This window comes from Scyliorhinus torazame, chromosome 8, assembly GCF_047496885.1.
Source record: "Scyliorhinus torazame isolate Kashiwa2021f chromosome 8, sScyTor2.1, whole genome shotgun sequence".
Lineage (NCBI taxonomy): Eukaryota > Metazoa > Chordata > Chondrichthyes > Carcharhiniformes > Scyliorhinidae > Scyliorhinus > Scyliorhinus torazame.
This window is the reverse complement of record NC_092714.1, coordinates 52,240,740-52,259,528: the sequence shown is the minus strand read 5'-3', so window position 1 is coordinate 52,259,528 and position 18,789 is coordinate 52,240,740.

The window sequence follows — 18,789 nt, the reverse complement described above, 5'->3', positions numbered from 1 at the left end:
CCTTAGTCTATTTGCTCTGCTTAGGTCACCTTTGCTCATGAGTCGCCAGGTATCTTTATGATACCGCCACGTGGTTCAAGTTCAGGTTATGATTAATAATACAGCACACCGCTTAGTAAGGATTAAAACAACGGTCATTTATTATATACAACAAGCAATATTAATACCCTAATACTACTTTCTATATAATAAACCTATCACTACTGGCCAATACTTAACTTAGGAAGAGCCCACCAGGTCAGGGAAACGAATAGCTTGTCCAATCAAATCTGGCCCGCGGGATTCAAAAGGCTGCTACAGGTCGGTGGCTAAGTGTCTCTACCGGGTAGCGATCGTTGGATTCAAACTTACAGTACCGGTGGCTGGTCTTGCGAAGGTCTCAAGCAGGCGGAGATGAGAGAGAGAGAGATCTGAACTTGGACCTTCACTTTTATAGGGCCCAGGGGCTTCCCGCCTCCTGGGGCGGTCCTTGACCCTGAGTCCCAAGTGATTGGATTCAGTCCCCAGTCTCTGGGGTCGATGTGTCCAATGGTGAGGCAATTCCTCGATCGGGGGGTGGTCGCTCACCTGTCTTTGTTTCGGCCACTGCAGGCGCCGACAGGTCTGGCCCGGTATTCAATTGCTAATATGTTGCAATTGTTCCTGGGGATAGCCGATTTAACTGTGGATGTCTGAGTAAATTAGGTGTAAACAGTCCTGAATGCAACTGCGGATACCTGGGTTGATGGGCTGTTGATAGCCCTGAGTATCGATCTGGGCTACGTTCCCAGAGCTAAATATGCAAACCTGTCTGCAGCTGCCTGCTTGGGTCTTCTTGGCTGCTTTTCCCAGCAGTCTTTCGGGTTAGCCATTATAAACTGGGTTTTGGCCAGATTAATCGGAACGCAGCCATTTTACATGGCTATAATTACCACGTCTGCCTTGAGTCCCCTCAGATGCACGAACACACGTGCCCTCTTGACCGGCCCATTGAGCCCTCTTACATTCCAGATGATCAGTCTAGTTGGGGAGCTCATCGCCCCCCCCCCTTTTCGCTGATCAGCCATCCCCTCTCTTCGGCCAGTGACCAGCATCTCCACCGGCCCGCCCCCAGGCTGCCTATGCCCCCGACCTCCTCTCTGTCCCTCAGCACCAGTCCCTCCCTCGTCAGCAGAACATTATTCCCCCCTCCCTCCTAGTAACAGCACTAAATAAATTAACCCCTTTGATAAGCCTAACATCTGTTCACCCCTAACTATGCTTCCGTAAGCTAGCCCGCCCAGCTAGCTTGATGGCCCTTGCCCCTGGCGCCAGACAATCTCCCACCTATTGTCCCTTTCCCACCCACCCTCCTGCCGCTCATGCCTACATATTCAAATGAAAAACAATCCCAACACAATTGTCCAACAGAGATGAAAAAAAAACCCTAGTTGAGCTCAAACAAAGGAAAAGGTCAAGCAAAAGATCCAGCATCTGAACAAACACACCTCCATCCCCCAACAGTGCAAATACAAACTTTTCTCACTCAGCTCTGCAGCTGGTCCCAGATCCATACAGTAGGCATTACAAATAATGTCCAGAAAAATAAAACAAGAAACAAAAAACTTTTTCTTTGTAAAAAATAAACGCTACAGCCAAATTCCAAGTTCAAAGTTCTCAGTCCGACACCAGTCCTTTCCTTTTCGCGAAGTCCAGTGCTTCCTGTGGCGACTCGAAATAGAAATGTTGTTCCTCGTATGTGACCCAGAGGCGGGCCGGGTACAACAGCCCGAACATCACCTTTTTCTTGAAATGGGTCGACCTGATCTGATTGAATCCCGCTCTTCTCCTGGCCACCTCCGCACTCAGGTCTTGATAGATCCGCAGGATACTGTTGTCCCACTTGCAGCTCCGTGTCTGCTTGGCCCACTGTAAAACACGCTCTTTATCCAGATATCTGTGGAATCTCACCATCATTGCCCTTGGGGGGGCCTCCCATTCGTGGCTTCCTCACAAGTGCTCTGTGAGCCCTGTCCACCTCCAAGGGTCAGGGGAATGCCCTATCCCCCAGCAGCTTCTCGAACATGGCCGCTATATATGCCGCAACGACCGCTCATTTGGATCCCTCCAGGAGCCCAACGATCCTCAGGCTCTGCCGGCGGGACCTGTTCTCTAGGTCCTCCACCTTCTCCAGGAGCCTTTTCTGCTGGTCTCTTAACATCCCCACCTCCAACACCGCCGCTGTTTGATGTTCCTCCTGCTCAGCCAGTGCCTTCTCTACTTTCTGGATCGTCCGATCTTGGGCATCCAATCTAAGTTCCAGCCGCGAAATTGCCTCTTTAATCGGGTCCAAGCAGTCCTGCTTCTGCTTGGCGAAGCCCTCCTGGATAACCTGCATCAACTGCTCTGTTGACCACTGGGTCGACAAGCCAGAGGTCCGATCCTCCGCCATACTTCCTCCCGCTGCAGCTTCAACCCAAGCCTTCTCTGTCTTTCTGTTTCTGCCTTTACGAGCACTTCTAGTCCTCCTCTCCTTGCACCGATGTGGGAATTCAGTACACAATTGCCACTGTCATCAATTTTTCAACTCAAGTCTGGTAAAAAATCGGGGGAAAAGGTCCAAAAGTCCGACCCGAGCGGGAGCCACCAAATGTGTGACTTTACTCCTTCATAGCCGCCACCGGAAGTCTCCACCAGCTCAAATGTTGATGGGGAGAAGACTACGAACCACTTTACCACAGACCATCAGTCCAGAAACGGATAACAAGAAGATATGTGAAAGAATCACAACCACAAAAAAGAAGCAACAAACTGTCTACGATAGATATATCAAGCCTCTAGTTGAACTTCACAAAGATGACTTCCTGAGAATTCAGAATCCAGAAGGTGGTTGGCAAAATCTTGCGAAGGTTCTGAAACAGGTAGCACCTATGTCCTACTTAGTACAAACAGAACATGGATCGATGTTCAGGAAACACAAATGAGCATTGCTACATGTCAAGCACATGAAAAAGTTGTGCCACATATGATGACATATTCAAGGACATTAGCTTTCCAGATCCATGTTTAGCACAGACACAGCTAGAAAATGTGGCAGAACAAAGCCTTGAACATTCCACTGAGATGTTCTACCAGAACTAGACGACCTCCAGAGACTGAAACTATGATTTTAAATTTAACCTAAACTCATCTAAGTGATGTAACAGTCATAACAAAAAACTGTATTGTATGATAATAAGATAGTGATAGTTACTAGTTCTTTAGACAGCGATACACCGATAAGGACAAGGTTAAAGATAATATCACAACTACTGTAATAATATTTTCTTTTACAAAGAAGTGGGGATGTGGTATTATCATAACTATCAGCATCGCAAGGGTTAATGTAGTATCAACATTAGCCACTAGAAGGAGCTGCAAACACAACTAGACAAAGCAGTGATACCATAACTGAGGGGAGGAGTGTATGCAGAAGACTGCTAGTGAAGGTCATAAGAGCAGTTGGTGTGAGAAGGTTAGATATAGTTTTTCAAGTAATGAGATTAGCAGTAGATGAGTGAGGTTCGATGTTATTGATCAATTCTGTATTCTAAAGGACTAAATGTCGAAACCCAGTTTAGTAATGTCAATAAAATCATAGCTTTGTTCGGGGCAAGCTATACTGTGGTCATTGTGGAACAGAACGCCAACCATCCAAAATAAGAACCACAAAGAACACAAAAACAGTGAACAGTCCAGCACAACTCATGACACAGACACAGTGATCAGCTGAACTCAACACCCGACACTGACACAGTGAACAGCCCAGCTCAACACCCGAGACACACACAGTGAACAGCCCAGCTCAACACCCGAGACACACACAGTGAACAGCCCAACACAACACCCGAGACAGACACAGTGAACAGCCCAACTCAACACCCGAGACACAGTGAACGGCCCAACTCAACACCCGAGACACAGTGAACAGCACAGCTCAACACCCGAGACACACACAGTGAACAGCCCAGCTCAACACCCGAGACACACACAGTGAACAGCCCAACACAACACCCGAGACAGACACAGTGAACAGCCCAACTCAACACCCGAGACACAGTGAACGGCCCAACTCAACACCCGAGACACAGTGAACAGCACAGCTCAACACCCGAGACACACACAGTGAACAGCCCAACTCAACACTCGAGACAGGCACAGTGAACAGCCCAACTCAACACCCGAGACACAGTGAACAGCCCAGCTCAACACGCGAGTCAGACACAGTGAACAGCCCAACTCAACACCCGAGACAGACACAGTGAACAGCCCAACTCAACACCCGAGACACAGTGAACAGCCCAGCTCAACACCCGAGACACAGTGAACAGCCCAGCCCAACGCCCGAGACACAGTGAACAGCACAGCTCAACACCCGAGACAGACACAGTGAACAGCCCAACTCAACACCCGAGACACAGTGAACAGCCCAGCTCAACACCCGAGACACAGTGAACAGCACAGCTCAACACCCGAGACAGACACAGTGAACAGCCCAACTCAACACCCGAGACACAGTGAACAGCCCAACTCAAAACCCGAGACACAGTGAACAGCACAGCTCAACACCCGAGACAGACACAGTGAACAGCCCAACTCAACACCCGAGACACAATGAACAGCCCAGCTCAACACCCAAGACACAGTGAACAGCCGAACTCAACACCCGAGCCAGACACAGTGAACAGCCCAACTCAACACCCGAGACACAGTGAACAGTCCAGCTCAACTCCCGAGACAGACACAGTAAACAGCCCAACTCAACACCCGAGACACAGTGAACAGCCGAACTCAACACCCGAGCCAGACACAGTGAACAGCCCAACTCAACACCCGAGACACAGTGAACAGCCCAGCTCAACACCCAAGTCAGACACAGTGAACAGCCCAACTCAACACCCGAGACACAGTGAACAGCCCAACTCAACACCCGACCCAGACACAGTGAACAGCCCAACTCAACACCGAGACATAGTGAACAGCCCAACTCAACACCCGAGACACAGTGAACAGACCAACTCAACGCCCGAGACAGACACAGTGAACAGCTCAACTCAACACCCGAGACAGTGAACAGCCCAGCTCAAACAGTCGAAACACTTGTCAAGAGGAAGAAGGAGACTTATGTAAAGATGAGACATGAAGGTTCAGTTAGGGCGCTCGAGAGTTACAAGTTAGCTAGGAAGGACCTAAAGAGAGAGCTAAGAAGAGCCAGGAGGGGACATGAGAAGTCTTTGACAGGTAGGATCAAGGATAACCCTAAAGCTTTCTATAGATATGTCAGGAATAAAAGAATGACGAGGGTAAGAGTAGGGCCAGTCAAGGACAGTAGTGGGAAGATGTGCGTGGAGTCCGAGGAGATAGGAGAGGTGCTAAATGAATATTTTTCATCAGTATTCACACAGGAAAAAGATAATGTTGTCGAGGAGAATACTGAGATTCAGGCTAGTAGACTAGAAGGGCTTGAGGTTCATAAGGAGGAGGTGTTAGCAATTCTGGAAAATGTGAAAATAGATAAGTCACCTGGGCCGGATGGGATGTATCCTAGGATTCTCTGGGAAGCTAGGGAGGAGATTGCTGAGCCTTTAGCTTTGATCTTTATGTCATCTTTGTCTACAGGAATAGTGCCAGAAGACTGGAGGACAGCAAATGTTGTTCCCTTGTCCAAGAAGGGGACTAGAGACAACCCCGGTAACTATAGACCAGTGAGCCTTACTTCTGTTGTGGGAAAAATCTTGGAAAGATTTATAAGAGATAGGATGTATAATCATCTGGAAAGGAATAATTTGATTAGAGATAGTCAACACGGTTTTGTGAAGGGTAGGTCGGGCCTCACAAATCTTATTGAGTTCTTTGAGAAGGTGGCCAAACAGGTGGATGAGGGTAAAGCAGTTGATGTGGTGTATATGGATTTCAGTAAAGCGTCTGATAAGGTTCCCCATGGTAGGCTACTGCAGAAAATACGGAGGCATGGGATTCAGGGTGATTTAGCAGTTTGGATCAGAAATTGGCTAGCTGGAAGAAGATAAAGGGTGGTGGTTGATGGGAAATGTTCAGACTGGAGTCCAGTTACTAGTGGTGTACCACAAGGATCTGTTTTGGGGCCACTGCTGTTTGTCATTTTTATAAATGACCTGGAGGAGGGCGTAGAAGGATGGGTGAGTAAATTTGCAGATGACACTAAAGTCGGCGGAGTTGTGGACAGTGCGGAAGGATGTTACAAGTTACAGAGGGACATAGATAAGCTGCAGAGCTGGGCTGAGAGGTGGCAAATGGAGTTTAATGCAGAAAAGTGTGAGGTGATTCATTTTGGAAGGAATAACAGGAAGACTGAGTACTGGGCTAATGGTAAGATTCTTGGCAATGTGGATGAGCAGAGAGATCTCGGTGTCCATGTACATAGATCCCTGAAAGTTGCCACCCAGGTTGAGAGGGTTGTTAAGAAGGCGTACGGTGTGTTAGCTTTTATTGGTAGAGGGATTGAGTTTAGGAGCCATGAGGTCATGTTGCAGCTATACGACACTCTGGTGCAGCCGCATTTGGAGTATTGCGTGCAATTCTGGTCGCCACATTATAGGAAGGATGTGGAAGCATTGGAAAGGGTGCAGAGGAGATTTACCAGAATGTTGCCTGGTATGGAGGGAAGATCTTATGAGGAAAGGCTGAGGGACTTGAGGCTGTTTTCATTAGAGAGAAGAAGGTTAAGAGGTGACTTAATTGAGGCATACAAGATGAACAGAGGATTGGATAGGATGGGCAGTGAGAGTCTTTTTCCTCGGATGGTGATGTCTAGCACGAGGGGACATACCTTTAAATTGAGGGGAGATAGATATAAGACAGATGTAAGAGGTAGGTTCTTTACTCAGAGAGTAGTAAGGGCGTGGAATGCCCTGCCTGCAACAGTAGTGGACTCGCCAACACTAGGGACATTCAAATGATCATTGGATAGACATATGGACAATAAGGGAATAGTGTAGATGGGCTTTAGAGTGGTTTCACAGGTCGGCGCGACATCGAGGGCCGAAGGGCCTGTACTGCGCAGTAATGTTCTATGTTCTATGTTCAACACCCGAGACACAGTGAACAGCCCAGCTCAACACCCAAGACACAGTGAACAGCCCAGCTCAACACCCGAGACAGACACAGTGAACAGCCCAGCTCACCACCCGAGACACAGTGAACAGCCCAGCTCAATACTGCCCAGTATTGAGCCCAGCTCAATACTGTGAGCAATATTGGGCCCAACCCCTCAGGAAGGACATACTGGCACTGGAGCGGGTCCAGCGGAGATTCACACGGATGATCCCAGGAATGGTAGGCCTAACATACGATTAACGTCTGAGGATCCTGGGATTATATTCATTGGAGTTTAGGAGGTTGAGGGGAGATCTAATAGAAACTTACAAGATAGTGAATGGCTTAGATAGGGTGGATGTAGGGAAGTTGTTTCCATTAGCAGGGGAGACTAGGACCCGGGGGCACAGCCTTAGAATAAAAGGGAGTCACTTTAGAACAGAGATGAGGAGAAATTCCTTCAGCCAGAGAGTGGTGGGTCTGTGGAATTCATTGCCACAGAGGGCGGTGGAGGCCGGGACGTTGAGTGTCTTTAAGACAGAAGTTGATAAATTCTTGGTTGCTTGAGGAATTAAGGGCTATGGAGAGAGAGCGGGTAAATGGAGTTGAAATCAGCCATGATTGAATGGTGGAGTGGACTCGATGGGCCGAATGGCCTTACTGTAGTGTTGGGTGTTATGATGTACAGATGTACCAACACGGTTGTATTTGGTACAACGCTGTTTTATTTCAACTTGTTATTTACAGTTCTGTCTTGATACTCTGCACGTGGTGACTCCCTGTGTGTGATGTTAATCAGGTCCTGTCCTTGTCCTGGTCTCCAGACCTACTGGCCACCAGGTGTCGTGTTTCTTCTCTTATACTGTCTCTGTCCTTGTCTATGATTGGTTGTCGTGTTCTGTGTGCTGATTTGTCCGTTGGTGTGTCGATCATGATATGTGTGTTTGAATATCATGACACTGACTTCCGCTACTATGTCTTATGGTCTTATGGTCTAACACCCGAGACAGACACAGTGAACAGCCCAGCTCAACACCCGAGACACAGTGAACAGCCAACCTCAACACCCGAGACAGACACAGTGAACAGCCAACCTCAACACCCGAGACAGACACAGTGAACAGCCCAGCTCAACACCCGAGACACAGTGAACAGCCAACCTCAACACCCGAGACAGACACAGTGAACAGCCCAGCTCAACACCCGAGACAGACACAATGAACAGCCCAACTCAACACCCGAGATAGACACAGTGAACAGCCCAACTCAACACCCGAGAGAGACACGGTGAACAGCACAGCTCAACACCCGAGACAGTCACAGTGAACAGCCCAGCTCAACACCCGAGACACAGTGAACAGCCCAGCTCAACATCCGAGACAGACACAGTGAACAGCCCAACTCAACACCCGAGACACAGTGAACAGCCCAACTCAACACCCGAGACACAGTGAACAGCCCAACTCAACACCCGAGACACAGTGAACAGCCCAACTCAACACCCGAGACACAGTGAACAGCCCAACTCAACACCCGAGACACAGTGAACAGCCCAGCTCAACATCCGAGACAGACACAGTGAACAGCCCAACTCAACACCTGAGACAGACACAGTGAACAGCCCAACTCAACACCCGAGACAGACACAGTGAACAGCCCAGCTCAACACCCGAGACACAGTGAACAGCCCAACTCAACACCCGAGACACAGTGAACAGCCCAGCTCAACACCCGAGACACAGTGAACAGCCCAAATCAACACCCGAGACATAGTGAACAGCCCAGCTCAACACCCGAGACACAGTGAACAGCCCAGCTCAACATCCGAGACAGACAGTGAACAGCCCAACTCAACACCCGAGACACAGTGAACAGCCCAACTCAACACCCGAGACACAGTGAACAGCCCAGCTCAACACCCGAGACAGACACAGTGAACAGCCCAGCTCAACACCCGAGACACAGTGAACAGCCCAGTTCAACACCCGAGACAGACACAGTGAACAGCCCAGCTCAACACCCGAGACACAGTGAACAGCCCAGCTCAACATCCGAGACAGACACAGTGAACAGCCCAACTCACCACCCGAGACACAGTGAACAGCCCAACTCAACACCCGAGACACAATGAACAGCCCAGCTCAACACCCGAGACACAGTGAACAGCCCAGCTCAACACCCAAGACACAGTGAACAGTCCAACTCAACACCCGAGACACAGTGAACAGCCCAGCTCAACATCCGAGACACAGTGAACAGCCCAACTCAACACCCGAGTCACAGTGAACAGCCCAGCTCAACATCCGAGACACAGTGAACAGCCCAACTCACCACCGAGACAGACACAGTGAACAGCCCAGCTCAACACCCGAGACACAGTGAACAGCCCAACTCAACACCCGAGACAGACACAGTGAACAGCCCAGCTCAACACCCGAGACACAGTGAACAGCCCAGCTCAACACCCGAGACAGACACAGTGAACAGCCCAACTCAACACCCGAGACACAATGAACAGCCCAGCTCAACACCCGAGACACAGTGAACAGCCCAGCTCAACATCCGAGACAGACACAGTGAACAGCCCAGCTCAACACCCGAGACAGTCACAGTGAACAGCCCAACTCAACACCCGAGACACAGTGAACAGCCCAGCTCAACACCCGAGACAGTCACAGTGAACAGCCCAACTCAACACCCGAGACACAGTGAACAGCCCAGCTCAACACCCGAGACACAGTGAACAGCCCAACTCAACACCTGAGACAGACACAGTGAACAGCCCAACTCAACGCCCGAGACAGACACAGTGAACAGCCCAACTCAACACCCGAGACACAATGAACAGCCCAGCTCAACACCCGAGACACAGTGAACAGCCCAACTCAACACCCGAGACACAGTGAACAGCCCAACTCAACACCCGAGACAGACACAGTGAACAGCCCAACTCAACACCCGAGACACAGTGAACAGCCCAACTCAACACCCGAGACACAGTGAACAGCCCAGCTCAACACCCGAGACACAGTGAACAGCCCAGCTCAACACCCGAGACAGACACAGTGAACAGCCCAACTCAACAGTCGAGACACAGTGAACAGCCCAGCTCAACATCCGAGACACAGTGAACAGCCCAGCTCAACACCCGAGACACAGTGAACAGCCCAGCTCAACACCCGAGACACAATGAACAGCCCAGCTCAACACCCGAGACACAATGAACAGCCCAGCTCAACACCCGAGACACAATGAACAGCCCAACTCAACACCTGAGACAGAGTGAACAGCCCAACTCAACACCCGAGACACAATGAACAGCCCAGCTCAACACCCGAGACACAATGAACAGCCCAGCTCAACACCCGAGACACAGTGAACAGCCCAACTCAACACCCGAGACAGTCACAGTGAACAGCCCAGCTCAACACCCGAGACACAGTGAACAGCCCAGCTCAACATCCGAGACAGACACAGTGAACAGCCCAGCTCAACACCCGAGACAGTCACAGTGAACAGCCCAACTCAACACCCGAGACACAGTGAACAGCCCAGCTCAACACCCGAGACAGTCACAGTGAACAGCCCAACTCAACACCCGAGACACAGTGAACAGCCCAGCTCAACATCCGAGACACACACAGTGAACAGCCCAGCTCAACACCCGAGACACACACAGTGAACAGCCCAACTCAACACCCGAGACACAGTGAACAGCCCAACTCAACACCCGAGACACAGTGAACAGCCCAGCTCAACATCCGAGACACACACAGTGAACAGCCCAACTCAACACCCGAGATAGACACAGTGAACAGCCCAACTCAACACCCGAGACACAGTGAACAGCCAACCTCAACACCCGAGACACGGTGAACAGCCAATCTCAACACCCGAGACACAGTGAACAGCCCAGCTCAACACCCGAGACACAGTGAACAGCCCAACTCAACCCCCGAGACACAGTGAACAGCCCAACTCAACCCCCGAGACAGACACAGTGAACAGCCCAACTCAACACCTGAGACAGACACAGTGAACAGCCCAACTCAACACCCGAGACACAGTGAACAGCCCAACTCAACACCCGAGACACAGTGAACAGCCCAACTCAACACCCGAGACATAGTGAACAGCCAATCTCAACACCCGAGACATAGTGAACAGCCCAGCTCAACACCCGAGACACAGTGAACAGCCCAGCTCAACACCCGAGACAGACACAGTGAACAGCCCAGCTCAACACCCGAGACACAGTGAACAGCCCAACTCAACACCCGAGACATAGTGAACAGCCAATCTCAACACCCGAGACATAGTGAACAGCCCAGCTCAACACCCGAGACACAGTGAACAGCCCAGCTCAACACCCGAGACAGTCACAGTGAACAGCCCAGCTCAACACCCGAGACACAGTGAACAGCCCAACTCAACACCCGAGACAGTCACAGTGAACAGCCCAGCTCAACACCCGAGACACAGTGAACAGCCCAACTCAACACCCCAGACAGTGACAGTGAACAGCCCAACTCAACACCCGAGACACAGTGAACAGCCCAGCTCAACACCCGAGACACAGTGAACAGCCCAACTCAACACCCGAGACAGACACAGTGAACAGCCCAACTCAACACCCGAGACACAGTGAACAGCCCAACTCAACACCCGAGACACAGTGAACAGCCCAGCTCAACACCCGAGACACAGTGAACAGCCCAACTCAACACCCGAGACACAGTGAACAGCCCAACTCAACACCCGAGACACAGTGAACAGCCCAACTCAACACCTGAGACAGAGTGAACAGCCCAACTCAACACCCGAGACACAGTGAACAGCCCAGCTCAACACCCGAGACACAGTGAACAGCCCAACTCAACACCCGAGACAGACACAGTGAACAGCCCAGCTCAACACCCGAGACACAGTGAACAGCCCAGCTCAACACCCGAGACACAGTGAACAGCCCAACTCAACACCCGAGACACAGTGAACAGCCCAACTCAACACCCGAGACACAGTGAACAGCCCAACTCAACACCCGAGACACAGTGAACAGCCCAGCTCAACATCCGAGACAGACACAGTGAACAGCCCAACTCAACACCCGAGACACAGTGAACAGCCCAACTCAACACCCGAGACACAGTGAACAGCCCAACTCAACACCTGAGACAGAGTGAACAGCCCAACTCAACACCCGAGACACAGTGAACAGCCCAACTCAACACCCGAGACACAGTGAACAGCCCAACTCAACACCCGAGACACAGTGAACAGCGCAACTCAACACCCGAGACACAGTGAACAGCCCAGCTCAACATCCGAGACAGACACAGTGAACAGCCCAACTCAACACCCGAGACACAGTGAACAGCCCAACTCAACACCCGAGACACAGTGAACAGCCCAACTCAACACCTGAGACAGAGTGAACAGCCCAACTCAACACCCGAGACACAGTGAACAGCCCAACTCAACACCCGAGACACAGTGAACAGCCCAACTCAACACCCGAGACACAGTGAACAGCCCAACTCAACACCCGAGACACAGTGAACAGCCCAACTCAACACCCGAGACAGACACAGTGAACAGCCCAGCTCAACACCCGAGACACAGTGAACAGCCCAACTCAACACCCGAGACACAGTGAACAGCCCAGCTCAACACCCGAGACACAGTGAACAGCCCAACTCAACACCCGAGATAGACACAGTGAACAGCCCAACTCAACACCCGAGACACAGTGAACAGCCCAGCTCAACACCCGAGACACAGTGAACAGCCCAACTCAACACCCGAGACAGACACAGTAAACAGCCCAACTCAACACCCGAGACACAGTGAACAGCCCAACTCAACCCCCGAGACAGACACAGTGAACAGCTCAGCTCAACACCCGAGACAGACACAGTGAACAGCCCAGCTCAACACCCGAGACACAGTGAACAGCCCAACTCAACCCCCGAGACAGACACAGTGAACAGCTCAGCTCAACACCCGAGACAGACACAGTGAACAGCTCAGCTCAACACCCGAGACAGACACAGTGAACAGCCCAACTCAACACCCGAGACAGACACAGTGAACAGCCCAGCTCAACACCCGAGACACAGTGAACAGCCCAACTCGACATCCGAGACACAGTGAAAAGCCCAACTCAACACCCGAGACACAGTGAACAGCCCAACTCAACACCCGAGACACAGTGAACAGCCCAGCTCAACACCCGAGACACAGTGAACAGCCCAGCTCAACACCCGAGACAGACACAGTGAACAGCCCAACTCAACACCAGAGACAGACACAGTGAACAGCCCAACTCAACACCCGAGACACAGTGAACAGCCCAACTCAACACCCGAGACAGACACAGTGAACAGCCCAGCTCAACACCCGAGACACAGTGAACAGCCCAACTCGACATCCGAGACACAGTGAAAAGCCCAACTCAACACCCGAGACACAGTGAACAGCCCAACTCAACACCCGAGACACAGTGAACAGCCCAACTCAACACCCGAGACAGACACAGTGAACAGCCCAACTCAACACCCGAGACAGACACAGTGAACAGCCCAGCTCAACACCCGAGACACAGTGAACAGCCCAACTCGACATCCGAGACACAGTGAAAAGCCCAACTCAACACCCGAGACACAGTGAACAGCCCAACTCAACACCCGAGACACAGTGAACAGCCCAGCTCAACACCCGAGACACAGTGAACAGCCCAGCTCAACACCCGAGACAGACACAGTGAACAGCCCAACTCAACACCAGAGACAGACACAGTGAACAGCCCAGCTCAACACCCGAGACAGACACAGTGAACAGCCCAACTCAACACCCGAGACACAGTGAACAGCCCAACTCAACATCCGAGACACAGTGAACAGCCCAACTCAACATCCGAGACACAGTGAACAGCCCAGCTCAACACCCGAGACAGACACAGTGAACAGCCCAACTCAACACCTGAGACAGACACAGTGAACAGCCCAACTCAACACCCGAGACAGACACAGTGAACAGCCCAGCTCAACACCCGAGACACAGTGAACAGCCCAGCTCAACACCCGAGACACAGTGAACAGCCCAACTCAACACCAGAGACACAGCGAACAGCCCAGCTCAACACCCGAGACACAGTGAACAGCCCAACTCAACACCCGAGACACAGTGAACAGCCAATCTCAACACCCGAGACATAGTGAACAGCCCAGCTCAACACCCGAGACACAGTGAACAGCCCAGCTCAACACCAGAGACAGACACAGTGAACAGCCCAACTCAACACCCGAGACACAGTGAACAGCCCAACTCAACACCCGAGACAGACACAGTGAACAGCCCAACTCAACACCCGAGACAGACACAGTGAACAGCCCAGCTCAACACCCGAGACACAGTGAACAGCCCAGCTCAACACCCGAGACATAGTGAACAGCCCAGCTCAACACCCGAGACACAGTGAACAGCCCAGCTCAACACCCGAGACATAGTGAACAGCCCAGCTCAACACCCGAGACACAGTGAACAGCCCAACTCAACACCCGAGACACAGTGAACAGCCCAGCTCAACACCCGAGACATAGTGAACAGCCCAGCTCAACACCCGAGACACAGTGAACAGCCCAGCTCAACACCCAAGACACAGTGAACAGCCCAGCTCAACACCCGAGACACAGTGAACAGCCCAACTCAACACCCAAGACACAGTGAACAGCCCAACTCAACACCCGAGCCAGAAACAGTGAACAGCCCAGCTCAACACGCGAGACACAGTGAACAGCACAGCTCAACACGCGAGACACAGTGAACAGCACAGCTCAACACGCGAGACACAGTGAACAGCACAGCTCAACACCCGAGACAGACACAGTGAACAGCCCAGCTCAACACCCGAGACACAGTGAACAGCCCAGCTCAACACCCGAGACACAGTGAACAGCCCAGCTCAACACCCGAGACACAGTGAACAGCCCAGCTCAACACGCGAGACACAGTGAACAGCCCAGCTCAACACCCAAGACACAGTGAACAGCACAGCTCAACACCCAAGACACAGTGAACAGCCAACCTCAACACCCGAGACAGACACAGTGAACAGCCCAGCTCAACACCCGAGACAGTCACAGTGAACAGCCCAACTCAACACCCGAGTCAGACACAGCGAACAGCCCAGCTCAACACCCGAGACACAGTGAACAGCCCAACTCAACACCCGAGACAGACACAGTGAACAGCCCAACTCAACACCCGAGACACAGTGAACAGCCCAGCTCAACACCCGAGACACAGTGAACAGCCCAACTCAACACCCGAGACAGACACAGTGAACAGCCCAACTCAACACCCGAGACACAGTGAACAGCCCAGCTCAACACCCGAGACACAGTGAACAGCCCAACTCAACACCCGAGACAGACACAGTGAACAGCCCAGCTCAACACCCGAGACAGACACAGTGAACAGCCCAGCTCAACACCCGAGACACAGTGAACAGCCCAACTCAACACCCGAGACAGAGTGAACAGCCCAACTCAACACCCGAGACACAGTGAACAGCCCAACTCAACACCCGAGACAGACACAGTAAACAGCCCAACTCAACACCCGAGACACAGTGAACAGCCCAACTCAACCCCCGAGACAGACACAGTGAACAGCTCAGCTCAACACCCGAGACAGACACAGTGAACAGCCCAACTCGACAACAGAGACAGACACAGTAAACAGCCCAACTCAACACCAGTGACAGACACAGTGAACAGCCCAACTCAACACCCGAGACACAGTGAACAGCCCAACTCAACACCCGAGACAGACACAGTGAACAGCCCAACTCAACACCCGAGACAGACACAGTGAACAGCCCAACTCGACAACAGAGACAGACACAGTAAACAGCCCAACTCAACACCAGTGACAGACACAGTGAACAGCCCAGCTCAACACCCGAGACACAGTGAACAGCCCAGCTCAACATCCGAGACAGACAGTGAACAGCCCAGCTCAACACCCGAGACACAGTGAACAGCCCAGCTCAACACCCGAGACACAGTGAACAGCCCAACTCAACACCCGAGACACAGTGAACAGCCCAACTCAACACCCGAGACACAGTGAACAGCCCAGCTCAACATCCGAGACAGACAGTGAACAGCCCAGCTCAACACCCGAGACACAGTGAACAGCCCAGCTCAACACCCGAGACAGACACAGTGAACAGCCCAGCTCACCACCCGAGACACAGTGAACAGCCCAGTTCAACACCCGAGACAGACACAGTGACCAGCCCAACTCAACACCCGAGACAGACACAGTGAACAGCCCAACTCAACACCCGAGACACAGTGAACAGCCCAACTCAACACCCGAGACACAGTGAACAGCCCAACTCAACACCCGAGACACAATGAACAGCCCAGCTCAACACCCGAGACACAGTGAACAGCCCAACTCAACACCCGAGACACAATGAACAGCCCAACTCAACACCCGAGACACAGTGAACAGCCCAACTCAACACCTGAGACACAGTGCACAGCCCAACTCAACACCCGAGACACAGTGAACAGCCCAACTCAACACCCGAGGCACAGTGAACAGCCCAACTCAACACCCGAGACACAGTGAACAGCCCAACTCAACACCTGAGACACAGTGCACAGCCCAACTCAACACCCGAGACACAGTGAACAGCCAATCTCAACACCCGAGACACAGTGAACAGCGCAGCTCAACACCCGAGACAGTCACAGTGAACATCCCAACTCAACACCCGAGACACAGTGAACAGCCCAACTCAACACCTGAGACACAGTGCACAGCCCAACTCAACACCCGAGACACAGTGAACAGCCAATCTCAACACCCGAGACACAGTGAACAGCGCAGCTCAACACCCGAGACAGTCACAGTGAACATCCCAACTCAACACCCGAGACACAGTGAACAGCCCAACTCAACACCCGAGACACAGTGAACAGCCCAACTCAACCCCCGAGACAGACACAGTGAACAGCCCAACTCAACACCCGAGACACAGTGAACAGCCCAACTCAACACCCGAGACACAGTGAACAGCCCAACTCAACACCCGAGACACAGTGAACAGCCCAACTCAACACTCGAGACAGACACAGTGAACAGCCCAACTCAACACCTGAGACACAGTGAACAGCCCAGCTCAACACCCGAGACACAGTGAACAGCCCAACTCAACAATCAAGACACAGTGAACAGCCCAACTCAACACCCGAGACACAGTGAACAGCCCAACTCAACACTCGAGACAGACACAGTAAACAGCCCAACTCAACACCCGAGACACAGTGAACAGCCCAACTCAACACTCGAGACAGACACAGTGAACAGCCCAACTCAACACCTGAGACACAGTGAACAGCCCAACTCAACAATCAAGACACAGTGAACAGCCCAGCTCAACAGCCGAGACACAGTGAACAGCCCAACTCAACAGCGATATGGACACAGTGAACAGCCCAGCTCAACACCCGAGACAGACACAGCGAACAGCCCAACTCAACACCCGAGACACAGTGAACAGCCCAACTCAACACCCGAGCCACAGTGAACAGCCCAACTCAACAGAGATATGGACACAGTGAACAGCCCAGCTCAACACCCGAGCCACAGTGAACAGCCCAACTCAACACCCGAGACAGACACAGTGAAATGTTTGTGTGAATGTGCAAATTCTCTGGTGTTAGTAATGACTCAGTTGGTGGCACTCTTGTCAAAATATTAAAGGGTCAGGTCCCACTCCCGGTCTTGGGCACTGAAACCAAGGACAGTCCCTTGCATTGAGCACCGTCAGGGATGATGTCCTGAATTCCTCGGCCGTTGAGATTATCTGTTTCCGGGGGCAGTGGGTTTCCGACTGCGGGGCTGGTTGCTGGGCGCCAGGGGTTACCTGTTATGGTTGTGGCTCAGGACGCCTATACGGAGGCCACGGACCGACGCGGAGAACCGCTATAACGATGCCCATGCAGTGACCAGGGGTGTGGTTGAGAGGTGCTTTGGGCTGCTGAAGATGCGCTTCAGGTGCCTGGATCGCTCTGGAGGGGCCTCCAGTACCCATCGGAAAGGATCGGCCGCATCGTTCTTGTCTGCTGCATCCTTCACAATATAGCCCAGCAGAGGAGCGATGTGCTGGAGGTAGAGGAGGGGGAGGGGGAGGCAGGGGAGGAACACGACAAAGGGCATGCCTCCCCAGATGAGGAGGATGTGGAGGGGGGGTGGGGGGCAATGTACTGGACAAACGGGCTGGGCACGGACGGGAGGCTGCCCACCGATACCGGCTGGGCCAGCGGGCACAGGAGTTGATCGCCGCACGGTTCACAGACTAGGGTGTTGGGGGGGATTCGCTGAGCATGGGCACGGACAGCACAGTACGGCACCACCCCACCACCCGCACTTCGCCCACCACCGACCACACTCACCCCGCCCACCACAGACCACCCGCATGCACGCCACCCCTCCATTACACAACCGCCTGTGGCACAACGGGCAGGGCTCACACGGTTGCCGGTGGAAGCGGGTCTCTTGCATGGCGTGGAGGATGATGACAACCCGCTCTGTGATGAGCTCCGGGCTCTACATTGTTCGACAATGTCTGACTCATGGCCACAGTAACACCCTCCACCTGGGCCGTCCCTGCATGCGGCCTGGACACTGCAGCGCACG